Here is a 14,937-nt window from a genome sequence, read left to right on the forward strand (position 1 = left end):
AGTCAGTTTACCATACCTCAGATACCTAGCGCGGCCAGCCTTTATGACCAGTACTTAGATAGATAATGCCCCAAAGTCTTGAAAGAATCGGAGACAAAATTAGTCAGAGACTAGCCCGAGGATTTCAGAGTCAATGAGGGCTGCCACTTCCTCCGGTGAGCTGAACTTCTTGCGTGTCCGGTCGATTTTGATGCTGAGAGTGGCAGGATATTATAGGGCGTATTCCAATTTCATCTCCTGAAGATGTTTTTTCACCTCATCAAACGCTCTTCTCTTCTGGACAACGGCCACTGAATAATCATTGAAAAAAGAAACTCCCAGGCCTGATGCTTCTGAAGATGATGCTTGCTGGTTGGTGCTTATAGAGAAGCGCTTGCTGGCCGCCAACATCACTCTCCGTTTATCTTGAAAATTGTGGAATCGCACAATCACCGGTCAAGGGCGATGACCTGCAGCAGGTTTCGGAGCAAGGGAACGGTGAGCTCTTTCCAATTTCAGTTGCCAGATTTTGTATCTAAATTGAGAAATTCTGGAATCCACTTTTCAAAGAATTGTGCACGTTAGAGCCCTCTGTATCCTCCGGCAGACCGATAATACGCACATTACATCTTCTGCCCCGGTTCTCTAAATCATCCAGCTGATCAGTCAGGACCTGAATTCGTTTTTCCAAATCCTGCACTCTGGTTTCATTGGACTCGATGCATAATACTTTGTATTTTAGTCGATTGATTATCGATTGCTTCCAGAACAGTGGAAATGTTAGCATCAATTACCGACACTATATTGTCCATCATGTTCTTCATCGCTTGGATCTTATTTGGATCAGTGACAGGTCCGACTGCAGTGTCCTCTGAGGCCATTTTCGCGGTATCTTCCTCAGAGTTCGGCGCAGTACTCGCGGGAGAGATTTCTGAGGCCATGTCTGCCGATTTAGGAGCATTCTTTGATGCGTTTCTTTTAGCGCTTCTCAGCTGAGTTCTCGACGGCTTTAATTGCTTAGACTCATCTTTATTAGCATATAATCGAACTGTAAAATTATTCTCAGAATAAATAAAAGCAAAGATGATGAAATTGAATGAGGCTAGTCATGCAGCTCGCGAAGGTATGTGATCACTCTATGGCGCCATCTTGGTCCCCCTCGACATTTCACATTCTTAAAGAGCACCTATTATGGTTTTTCAAATATTACTTTTCATGTAGTGTGTTATATAGCTGTTTGTGAATGTAAAAAAGTCTGCAAAATTTCAAAAATCAAAGTGCACGACAAATGGAGTTATTGACTCCCAAAAGAAAGAACCGATTCTGAACACCTGAAATGAGTCGTTAGTAATTCCAGACTTACTTCCTGTACTAACCCATGTAATTTGGTAACAAAAAACTCGCCTCTGGTCTTCATTGGCTGCTCACGAACAGCTTTGACCCACCCTCAAACACTTCACTAAGTGGTAGACCAATCACAACAGACTGGGACATCTGACCAATCAGAGCAGAGTGGGCTCTCTGAAAGGAGGAGTTTAGAATGAATCCTTTAGAACGGATCATTGAACGAGTCCTTTTTGACACTGGGAAAAAAGGTAATGCTGCAATTTAAATTATGGGTGTTGTGGAGGGTGATTTGTAGTTTTAAATGTATGATTTTACTTTTTATATATATTCTTAAGTGTTTCCTCTTGTCTGTTTTTTATTTTATTTTATTTTTTTATGTGTGTATACTTTCATTTTGTGTTGGACCACTGGATGTTTGTAGTGTGAGGGGGGATGTTCAGGGGGAGGGACATATAATTTTATATAATTTGATTCTGTGTGTGTATGTTCTGTTTCATCAATCCTGTTTTTTTTTTTTTTTTTTTTTTTTAAATCAATAAAATGTTAATGCTCTTGATTTTCATATGCACTTTTCGTTTGTTTGTTTTTAACATTTGGGCGGGTTTTGAACAAGTATTGGGCTGAAAATCATTCAACTAATCTGGGAACAGTGATTAAACCCATGATCCAGAACCACTAAAGACAGCCATCATGAAAGACATATCAGTGCTTATAAGAAAGCACAGGCAGAAGAAGAGTAATCCAAACTGTTAAAAGGAATTACTGGAGGGAATTTTGTAATTCTATAGGTAAAGATGTAGATATTATTGAAGTGTAGGTTATGATCAGGAATAGGGATACTGGTATCTGAATCGGGTCCGATACTGTGCTCACATACTCGTGCTTGTAAAAACCCTCTGATACCAAAAACCGATAGCCTACCATCTGACAAACAAATGTCATTGGATAAATATTCAGTGCACAATTGAATCCACGATGTGTATTACTGTGTTTATTAAACAGCAAAGGCTGCAATTTAATGAAATAATAAAGTCTGCATGTAAACAGCAGGTGGTTTGAAATCAGATTAGGTCAAGTAGTAGACCTAATCTGAAGCTGTCGTCACAAACCGGCTTCACTCGGTATCCCGCCAAAATAAAACCTCAATCTAAATGGAAAAAATATGACAGAAATATATCACTACTGTATAGTTATGTAATATACACTGTAGTAATAGTAATAATAATAATAATAATAATAATAATAATAATAATAACAACAACTATTATATTAAAGCAATAATTTACATCTGTGATGCTCTGTTGTACAGCACTATTTGACAAAAATGACTTCAATGTTGTATTTCGAGGATCTATATAAAGCAGTTTATATGATAAAAATAATATAATATTATGTTGAAACTTACTGGTAATTGTTCTAATTTCATTTGATTCAAGTTTTATTGAATTCAATTATTTAGACACCCTTTGATGATATAGTTGAATGAAACTGGAATTTGTGGAAAAAGAAAAAAAGAAAATGGAATTTATAGGGCCATACATGTTAAACTGCAGTGATGCTTCTGTTCGTGAAAAATAATCTTTCCCTTGAATTTGCAAAAGAGTACTTATTAATAAAGGGCTCAATGCTAAGGATTTTTTTCTACTGGCCTGGTTGGGCCAGTGCTTCAGATTTTTACTGGACCTGCCAAAATTTTCACTGGCCCAACAAAAAAAAATGACATACAGTATGTTCAAAGATAAATATATTTTACATATCTTATGTTTTTAATACAATGCCCCCGAGGGGCCTGGGCAGCTCAGCGAGTAAAGACGCTGACTGCCACACCTGGAGTCGCGAGTTCGAATTGAGGGTGTGCTTAGTGACTCCAGCCAGGTCTCCTAAGCAGCCAAATTGTCTCGGTTGCTAGGGAGGGGAGAGTCACATGGGGTAACCTCCTTGTGGTCACTATAATGTGCTTCACTCTCGGTGGGGCGTGTGGTGAGTTGTGCGTGGATGCCGTGGAGAATAGCATGGGCCTCAACACGTGCTATGTCTCCGCGGTAAAGTGCTCAACAAGCCACGTGATACAATGCATGGATTGATGGTCTCAGACGTGAATGCAACTGAGATCCGTCCTCCGCCACCCAGATTGAGGTGAGTCACTACGCCACCATGAGGACTTAGAGCGCATTGGGAATTGGGCATTTCAAATTGGGGAGAAAAAGGGGAGAAAAAAATAAAAAATACAATGTCCCCCAAAATTGAATCACATTTATAATTTGCAAGATATGATTTATGCCTTATGTAATCCCATATATGCACTTTACAGATATAAATTCATAAATACATCATATTAACCTCAGCCGTCCTGCCATTTAAACATGTGCTTTTAAGCCAAGAGTTTTGTGGAGGAGACGATGGGTTTTCGGTCACCCATTTAGTCATGCTGTCATGCAACTTTTGCCCATGTGTAGTGTTTTCACAAGAAGGATCAAAGATTTTTCACTGAGTTAAAGATTTGATTATTGGCTGAGAGAACAGACTTGCTACTAAATCGGTTGTGATGTGTAATACACAGTAGGTAGATATTAGGCCTAATCTGTGAATTAACAATTTGTATATAACATGAAATCAGACAACCCAAACAAGACCAACACTGACTGATATACAAAGAACAAAAACAAAAATACCTGTATGGTCCAGAAATGAGACGTTACAGGTGTTTTATGAGGATGATATGAAGTAGACCGTTTCATATATTCATCTTCACCCTGCAGCTGAACAGCTCTGATAATAATAGCCCAATAGCCATAGTGATCTTGCTTCTTTTCATGTCGAATTAATGTTTACGTTTTGAAACATTACCTAATTAAATGTATACTTACATTTTGGATACTGAGCAGCTTGTGATTTCCAGACACGTGTATAACTGGGGTTTAACAAAGTTTATTACGTCTCATTCTGCGCTTCATCTCTAAAGGTGAATTAATGAGAGAAAATGTGTTTGTTTTTTGTTTTTTTACAGTGGGAATAAAACTAGCGCTCTGTCCCTTTATGAGAACGCATGCATGTTAAACAGTCTACACTGCACAGAAAGAGACGATGATAGACATACACTGCCGGTCAAAAGTTTTGAAACACTTACTCATTCTTTATTATAATTTTTTTTTTCACATTTAGAATAATAGTAAAGTCATCAAAACTATGGAATAACATAAATGGAACTATGGGAATTATGTTGTGACTAAACAAAATCCAAAATAAATCAAAACTGTGTTATATTTTAGCATCTTCAAAGTAGTCACCCTTTGCCTAGAATTTGCAGACATGTACTCTTGACATTTTCTCAACCAACTTCTTGAGGTATCACCCTGGGATGCTTTTTAAACAGTATTGAAGGAGTTCCCATCTATGTTGGGCACTTATTGGCTGCTTTTCTTTATTATTTGGTCCAAGTCATCAATTTCAAAAACGTTTTTTTTTTTAAATTAAATTTTAGTTTTATAATGAAATAAATTAATATGGTGGCATAATTATATATTTGTCTACAAAACTAATTTCAAACATTTAAGCATACGCCTTCAGATCAAAAGATATTTAAGATCAAGAGAAACATTTCACTCAAGTGTTTCAAAACTTTTGACCGGTAGTTTATGCACGGAGAGACATGGATTTTCAGTCCTATAGAAAGAAACTGTTGATTTCTTGTTTTCCAATGTATGGATTACTAATTTTCACCAACATGTAAAAACGAAAAATGTGGGGATTTCGCACACTGTGAACACGGAATGTGTGGGGATACTTAAAATGTTGCACAAGACGTTAAATCCCACTACGAAATTCATTAAGTGGGTTTTTTTCCTGCTATTTTCTACACATTGGTAATAGCTGCTGCTAAGACACTTGGAAAAGAGCGAGGACAGTACTAGGGGAGTGCATTCGGTGTCTGCACGATCTTGTGCGTGCACACGACTGTGCCTTGTCGCATCCAGTATATTATGCATTTGCGTGTCTTTGCGAGATAAATATACTCGCACTCGCTCTTGGGTTAGAAGACTTTGTTCGCTCTGTGTAATTTTTGTGCTCTCTCGCTTGTTGTTTACTTACACTAATGTTATAAATGCAGCACTGGCCCAATCGGGCAAGTGACCGTTCTAGCAACTGCCCCGAATCTTTCTCACACTGGCCCTGGGCCATTGGGCAGTCCTTATTGTCGAGCTCTGTAATAGATAGCCTTTACTGTCACTTTCAGGAACAGATGAACCCAGGTGTAGACCAAAATGCAAACAAAATACTTTTTTTAATAAGAAAACACAAAGCTGGGTACAAACAATGGATTCCCAGACTGGGAAAACAAAAACAAACTGGATAAACAAACCAAGGAAAATAAAACCGGACAAGAAGCGCTGGACCTGAATCTAGAAACCAGTACGTAACAGGCTGGATAGGACAAACGACAACGAACCGACAGAGACAAGCAAACACAAGGGGAATATAAAGGGTACGAAATGAGAAGGGTAACAAGGAGAGCAGGTGGAACAGATAACAATGTAACTAGGTAAACGAGGGGGCAGGGTATCACTAAAGACTGAACTGACATGAGTGCACACGGCAATGAGAAAACATAAAGCCATGTGCACTCACACAACACTAGTGTCAGGATCCAGCAACAAGAATAACCGAAGTGGCAGGATCCTGACACTAGATACACAAGACAGAACACACACAAAACACAGGTGCCTGTTCCCGACACTGAAGAAAAAACTTAACTAGAGTGTCGGGAACCTGACATTCACATCTTGGTTTTAATTTGAGTTACAGTTGCTGAAACGTATTAAGTCAGCTGGTCGGCTCTCATGTTTTGTTTACTGTATATTGATTATTTTTATTTTTTATTTCTGTGAAATGTTATACAGTATTGTATTTTTACTCTATTGTATTTGAAAACTGCAACATTACAAAAAAAAAAAGCAGGTATCGGTATCAGTGAGTACTGAAAAGGAAGTATCGTACTCATACTCAAAAAAAAAAAAAAAAAAAAAAAAAAAAAAAGAATTCTGGGCCCCCGACTGTATATTGGTCTGGGCCCCTTTCAATTGTAAAATACAGTTAAATTTGTTGTGGGTCCCCCTTGACCTATGGTCGTAGCACTGTGGATGCTGCACTATGTTTAGAAGGAGACATAAGAAAGGCTCAAGTTAACAAAGAAGTAGTGATGGGTGTATTCTTTGACATTGAAAAAGCACATGACATGCTTTGGAAAGAGGGACTTCTGATAAAACTTATATCTATGGGTATCGAAGGGAAAATATAGAATTGGATTATGGAGACGTTGAAGAAAAAGTGAGATTTGGTGCAACGGTCAAAGATCTGTCCTGCAGGTTTAGAAAAACAAATGATATACAGCTTAGATGCATGCAAATGTAGGGCTTTATTGGTTGTTTAGATCAGTGTTACTGTCAGAAATAATTAATAATTATTTCTTTAGTTATTAATTAATATTTAAATTAATTAATTGAATCTAACTCATTAAAACCTCATATGGGGCTCCAGTAAATGTAGTGCGCTACGTTTAGGAGCGGGTTTGGTTATTAGCAATAATTAATAATTATCAAAGATAATTATTAATTATTAAAATCAACAGAACATTGATGAGAATCAGTGTTAGCTTTTTTAATCCTTTAAATCAACAATTATCAAAGATAATCGCCAATTGTTAACATCGATGAAACATTAATTAAAATGAACACTAGCTTATTGATCATTCAAATTCAACAATCATCAAAGATAATTATCAATTATCAAAAATCATGTTGGGCCTCATGTATTCAGATAGAAGACAAAGGCAGGCCTAACACAGTCGTAGAAACCTAACTCAAGCCCCCACATTCCAAGTCATAAATTATACTGATAAAAATTGTGCCAAAATCAAACAAAGGGAGTCCAAAACAGACTACAAATCCCATGAAGCCTTGCTCACTAAAGGATCGAACTCTCAACTCCTACTGGATGAGGCACACAACAGAACGTCCCTCAAACATGACATCATCAGGAGTTGAAATACCTCTGAAATGCTTCTGGGATTTGCTTCCAGCAACTTTGTTCGTCCTGTATAGACGCAGCTCATCGCTGCTCTCAGGTGCAACCTCGTGGCACAAGGAAGTAACATCCGACTTGAAACTGTGGCCATTCAATCTCCATCTCGCTGGACGAGTTGAGATTACTCTGTGTTCAACCGAACACTCTAACGGATCCGAAGGAGACCGCCGAGCAATCTGCATCTTCATCCATTTGCCTGCAGAAGTGAAGAGATTAAAGATTTCTCTTCCATCTTCAATCAAGTCGACATTTCTGAGTTCTCCGCCAGCCCGCCGAGAATCAACAGCCGTACTGCCCGCCGACGGAGCGCCAACCAAACCCGCTCCTAAACGTAGCACACTACATTTACTGGAGCCCCATATGAGGTTTTAATGAGTTCGATTCAATTAATTAATTTAAATATTAATTAATAACTAAAGAAATAATTATTAATTATTTCTGATAGTAACACTGATCTAAACAACCAGTAAAGCCCTACATAATAATTGGTGCCCCGTGTGAGGAATCCTACGTGCCAGTTCTGTCACAGTGTGTATGCTTAGGAATCCAAAGTAATAACTTGAATCCTTACTTCAAAGTTCGGTTCTGTTTAACAATTTACTTCTCAAAAAAGAGTGAATTAGGGGTTGGTAAATTTACTATAGTCTGCTTAAAATCTGCTGTTGTTGTTATTTAACTCCTACGCTTTCATCTAAATGTTACAGAGAGGTGCCAAGTCACTTCATTGACGTCCACCAAAGAGAGAACGCCGTGAAATTTGCACATTACATAACAGTAGCCCGTAAGCCACAGGTCGAAGCCTCTCACCTGTGCTTTCGTGTTAGCATTATAGCAACTCTAAAACAACAAGCTATCAGAGCCACTGTCACAAGAATTTTTACGGCCCCAGTAAAATGAGTCACCAATCGCCCTGCGTGACTGGAGCTGAAGCTCCACAGAGGTTAGTCGACCCAGCACTGCAAGATGTAGTCGCTGCTCTCCTCCATCTCTCCGTAGAGGAGAGAGATAACCTTAACGGCTACAATATTAGTCGTTGTGATGAAGCATTGCAGGAACTAGTTGATTATGTCAACAACCCGGTCGGGAAGCCAGTGCGCACAATCCTGGACCTAGTGGGCCAAATGTTCCTTCTCCATCACCGCAGAACCCAACTGCAAACTGCAGAGCACCAAGCCCAGCTTGCCCAGCTGCAGAGCAGCTACCAAGCGGTGCAGAAGGAAAATCTCATCCTGCACCAAGACGTTAGGTGCACTCAAGCTGAGAAAGTCCAGGCACAGGAAGATAATGCCCGGATGTAGGAGGAAAACGAAATCCTGCGCAGGCAGCTTCAAGCTGCCCAACTAAAAGTAGAGTCAGATCAGGTAAGTGCTGCTGAAACACACAGCACAACATCTGACATAGAAGAGGGCCCCTTTTTAGCGATACGCGTAGAAATGTGCCCCTGAGAAACCCAGGGAGCCGAGCTGCCCCTAGTGGTACAGTCTCTGACTTCGTCCTCCAAGACACCTTTCAAACTCCTCCAGCGGCCCGCTGGTTGGATGCAGGTGCCTCTCCTTATAGTTGCCTCCCCAGTCAGTTTTCAGTCACGCCACCTTGCATTTCAAACCGACTGATTCCACACCACAGAGGGGGGAAAATTATTGTCAAGATCAAAGTGGTGTAAGCGGCTCGAAGATCCCATTAGCCAGGGAGCTGTACGCAACCCAGGGTCCACCCCCACACGTCGACTGGACTCCTTCCCCACCACGAAGGGGAGGAAGTCGTCCTCATCGCTATAGCGATCTGAGTGACTATGGTGTCTCGGATGACTCGGACAACCCGTGGTCATACTGACACCAACGCTTGCGCATCCAACAACTCGAGTCCCTCGCAGGGGACATAGAACGCTTTGACCCAAGTAATCGATATTCAAACATCGACAATTATCTTAGGGAAATTGAGCACTGCCTGATTGACTTGCCTTATGCTTCGTCATGTAAAAAAATCAAGCTTATATGGAAGACCACGGTAAGGAGTGTCCATGCGTTCATGGAAATGCTACCGACTGGTACACGAAACCGCTACTCAGCTCTGTGTAAAGCCCTATGCGAGGAGTATTCGCTGTATATCGACGAAGCCTCCGCTACCATAGCTGCTTTCACCATCACCCAGAAGGGGCACGAGCCTCCGCGTGAGTATTATAGACACCTGAGAACCACGTACTTCCAAGGAAGTAACGCACCAGGTCTGGAGGAGGAACGAGCTTTCAAGTCTCTTTTCCTTCACAACCTCCACGAGTGCGTGCGATATGACGTCACGATGCACTGCAGAATGGGCAACCCCCATGCAGGAAATCAGAAAGTACGCACAACTGGCATGGGAGACACACGTGCACCCTGCCCGAGGGCATGAAGGCGACGCCAGAGCCCTGGGGATCCAAGCCTCATATGCAGACCTAGCGCTTGAAGGCAACAAAATGCCTCGCGTTAAGGTGAATGCTAGAACAGGACCCCAGAGGCGCCGATCACCATGCCAGCAGGGTAGGCAACAGAACCAGGGGGGTGGTAACCAGACACACCCCCAGGGTCACGGCAGGCCTAAACAACAAAACATTCGCCGGCAGAAAGGAAATGCGTGGTTCGAACGAAAACCCAAACAAGAAGGTGAGTGGGTAGGCAAGGTTTCAAATCCCCTCAGAGAACAAGATTTGAGAGAGGAAATGGAGGATATAAGGAGACGCTTGACTGAGTTAGTAACTAAGCTTGACGTGCTCTGTTTTTCACCAGGTCTGTCGACCTCCTCAAAGGAACACGGCACTGAAACCCCGTCAGTATGACTAGACGATGTACCCCCTCCCATTAACGCCAAAGTTTAATTTGTAGGTCGGGAAAAGGGGAACAGTGTCCAAGTTGCTCCCCAAAACAGTCACTCCTAACATGCCACACCCTCCTTTTCTGACCTTCTTGGGCGATCTGTACTGTAAGGGCAACGCCTGACACATGGGTCATTCAACTCCAACGCACTACTCAACACCGGTTCCGAAATAGTCTAATGGGTTCCAAAACCTTCGCAGAGGTGGCTAGAGCAAAGCTCTCCCTTGGCAAACCGTTATAGACAGAGACCTGCAACATAAGCATCACAAGCTACACGCAAGATAGGTCGTCTATCACAAAACGGGCCTGGATTGACACCTTTCAAGGGATGATGCTAATAGACCCTGTTTACATATGTCCCATTAATACGGAACCACTGTTAGTTGGCCAGGACCTACTGAACCGACTGGCTCCACTCATTGACTGCCGTCGTGGACACACGTGGGCTCAGGTTGACATACCGAGACCACTTAGTCCAGAAAACAGTTCGCCAGCTTCAGATGCACACGTCGCCATCGTCCAAAAAATCCAGCAGAGACGACGACTCCAATAAGAACAATTACAGGGCCTAAATAAAACCTTCAGGGTACTATAGTCACTGTAAATTTGCACTCCGTTCTTATCAATAACACTTTGCACGCTTTATGGACTTTTGTCAGAGAAAACAACTTATGCGTGTATCGTTAGAGATCTAATGCAGGACCTCCTCAGGGAAATTAGTTCCTCAGTCAACAGTCTGAGTGATGGAAGGATTCCAGCTTACCTGGTCTCCCTAGACCTTGTCGAACAAATCCTTAGATCTGCTACTATCTCCGTTGTGCAACCTTCACAGATACACTTGGCATATAGTTTGACATTGAAATTCCAATCCATGTAAATCCTCAGAACCTCAAACAGGATTTATCCTCAATCTACCATCATAGGCAGAATATATATAGACTAAAGTCTGTATTTAATGTTGGTTTTCAGAGAGGTAATGCACACATTCACCTCAAAACACCACCAAAACTCGCCTACCATGATGAGGACCCCCTCGCTCTACCTTATCCCTAACCTAAACATGTGTACCAAGACAAAGTACATTCATTGGGTTGTCAAAACGCAACCCCTTTGTTAGAGAGGTGACTAACTACCTCCCTGAACAAGTGTCATGGTAGCATGTCCATCAAAGATGAAGGAATAGAGACAAAGGTAGAGCGAGCAAGCAATCGCTGGTTCGTTAACACACCAGCCACCGAAATCCCAATGTCATACGACTGCCATGATACCGCCACTAAACTAAGGCTACTAAACCAAACGGTGTTCTTAATGGTTCCCCAAGGAGCCACCGTGCACATTGACGATATTGTCCTCCATTATCTCAACGTCGACAAACATGACGCAGAAATTGAGATCATGGACGCATTTAGAGGTCATAGCCTCACCGTTGATGACACCCTTCAACAGCAGCTTCAGGCTGAAGGGATGAAATTAGTGAAGTTCTTGACCACTATATTTCCTAGTCACACAAGCAGATCGTCGTCTTACCGAGAACACCCTATCAGTTTGGTTGCCCTCTGGCTCCTCCTTAGTGGTTGGATCACCGTCGCAATTATTGCACACGCCATGTACAGGTACATTCAACACCTACAGGCCAGACTGGACTCACTTCTCATACAGCCGCGTTTTACACACCAGTCTGAGCCCATCCCACAGGTTAACCCCAATCATTTCCAAGGATAAGCCTTTTAACCTTTAACCCTCCTTTCCTCTAACATTTTGTTCCTAATAACCAATGTCAGGTTCTACTTTGATTTTGTGTTATGACCAAAGAACAACAAAGGATTGTGTTATGGTTAATGCTGTGCCTTCCAATTACTTGAAATGTTTATGTGTGATGAATGTAGTTTTAGATTTAGCTAGAAGTTCTATGCCCAGATGTGCCTCAATCTCTGTCCAGACGATAAAGCCTCTGTGAACTCTAATGAACTGTATGGACTGTGCAACCATTTTTCTTTCCTATCAGGTATACATGGATGGCGTAACCCACAGGTTACTGTGAACCGACAAGAACTGTTCGGCCCTTCAGCTGCTCTAAAGATGCTGGACAACACCAACTCTTCAGAACAAAGGGGGGAATGTTGGGCCTCATGTATTCAGATAGAAGACAAAGGCAGGCCTAACACAGTCGTAAAAACCTAACTCAAGCCCCCACATTCCAAGTCGTAAATTATACTGATAAAAATCATGCCAAAATCAAACAAAGGGAGTCCAGAACAGACTACAAATCCCATGAAGCCTTGCTCACTAAAGGATCGAACTCTCAACTCTGATTGGATGAGGCACACAACAGAACGTCCCTCAAACATGACATCATCAGGAGTTGAAATACCTCTGAAATGCTTCTGGGATTTGCTTCCAGCAACTTTGTTCATCCTGTATAGACGCAGCTCATCGCTGCTCTCAGGTGCAACCTCATGGCACAAGGAAGTAACGTCCGACTTGAAACTGTGGCCATACAATCTTCATCTCACTGGACGAGTTGAGATTACTCTGTGTTCAATCGAACACTCTAACGGATCCGAAGGAGACCGCCGAGCAATTCGCATCTTCATCCGTTTGCCTACAGAAGTGAAGAGATTAAAGATTTCTCTTCCATCTTCAATCAAGTCGACATTTCTGAGTTCTCCGCCAGCCCGCCGAGAATCAACAGCCGTACCGCCCGCTGACAGAGCGAGGAAATGGCCTCCCGTCATCACCCGAGCCTCAAGGAACCGGGTCGAAGTTAAAGGATGGAGGAAAACACATTCTACCTGTGTCCTCATGCGATTCAAGTAAGAGGTTTACGTCTGGGCAGAGATAGAATATTATAGTGTGTTATTCTTGTGTTTCAAGGTTTTTGCTTGTACAGTTTACGGACTGCCATGTCTGCTCATTATTAATACTCGGGGTATTAATTATCATGAATTTGTTTTGCTGTATTGTGGTCCAACCAAATTGGACTGTTGTGCAATTTCACCATCGCAGGTGAGACAGGTAAACTGAGTTCATCCATTAAAGAGTCAAAGTACACAGGACTGTTTACGAGCCGTCCACCGCGTCTTTGAGCAATGAACTAACAGCTGCTTTCTCTCCCACGATCGCGAAATCGGCTTTAGGGCCGTCTCTCTCTCTCTCGTACTAACCACACACACACACACACGCACACGACCCCTCACAAACATTCTGGCACACATTTTTGGCTCCTAGATAGCGTAATGCTAAAGCCCAGCTTTGTCCCTAAGCTATCGTACAAGCGGATACACGCGGTAACTGGTAGACGCCATTGACTGGTTTCTCGCCGCCCCCATTCGCGGTCATATTCCCTGGCCGGAAGTCTCACGTGACATACTCTCCACGAGAGTCACGTCCGCCATTTTGTGAGCGTCCCTCCTTACACACACACACACACACACACTGTCACACACACACCTTATGTGTTATAGGATTATTTTTATTTCCATATCTAATCATATCACTGTTTAGTTTGTAGTTGTAAGTCGGACGTTTATTGACTACATTGTATTAATTATTAATTGATATTACTGCATAAATAAACTTTGTTTATATTACAAAGAGAAGTGTTTTGGTTTGTTTTGCATACACCTGTGTCATGCTGACAGGGTGTCAGTGCTCGGATTCAAACCTTCATTCATTGCTTTTCTTCCCCGAAAATCGATATTCTTCGGATGTCGATTTTCCTAAGAAAAAAATCTAATATTGAGACTGTTTTACTATCTGGTTATTAGTCCCTGATTCCAGGGTGGTGCCCCGTCAATGTTAATCCTTATTAATATTCTATTAATAAGAATATTGTTTTCACACTCAAATCAACACAAACAGCACATGACACAGAACCAACTTTCAACAAAATATACCCCCCCCCCAAAAATGAAAAAGGGTTCCATACATCAATTAATTACATACACACCATTTAAACTCTCCCTCTCCACCTCGCCCCACTTCTTCTCAAAGGCACCCAAGTTGCCCAGCCGTCTATGCGACATCTTTTCAAAGGCCGCCACTGTGCCCAATTCGGTGCACCACTCATGAAATGAGGGTGCACCAGCCGACTTCCATCCCCCAAGGATCACTTTCCTGCTGATCATCACACTGGTAAGGACCCAGTTTTTAATATGTGTATTCCCTAAGTAAACCCCCGCCCCATCACCCAAAATACAAAATCTGGGCAGAACGAAATCTGAGTGCCCAGGATCTCACAGACATAACTCTGAACCCTCGACCAAAACTCTTGAATCTTAGTACAATACTAAAAAACATGGGCTATGTCCCCATCCTCTGATTGGCATCGCCAACAGGTGGGTGTATCTTTAAGACCAAGCCTATGCAATCTAGAGGGAGTCCAATAAAAATGCAGAATCTTAAATTGAATGAGGTGCATCCTTGCATCCCTAGACATAGACTTGACATTTTTTTAAATCCTACCCCATTCTTCATCCTCCAGTACTAAATTCAAGTCTTTCTCCCATAACTTCTTGAGAGATGTCAAAACCCTGTCCCCTAGACTCTGAATTAGCCAGGAATAGTACACTGAAGCCTCGTGACCCTTTCCAAAAGCCGTTAGTACCATCACAAGAGTGTCTGCAGCTTTAGGGGCTGCGTACTACACCCAAAGATGGTACAAAGTAGATGGCGCAGC

This window comes from Myxocyprinus asiaticus, chromosome 36, assembly GCF_019703515.2.
Source record: "Myxocyprinus asiaticus isolate MX2 ecotype Aquarium Trade chromosome 36, UBuf_Myxa_2, whole genome shotgun sequence".
Taxonomy (NCBI): Eukaryota; Metazoa; Chordata; class Actinopteri; order Cypriniformes; family Catostomidae; genus Myxocyprinus; species Myxocyprinus asiaticus.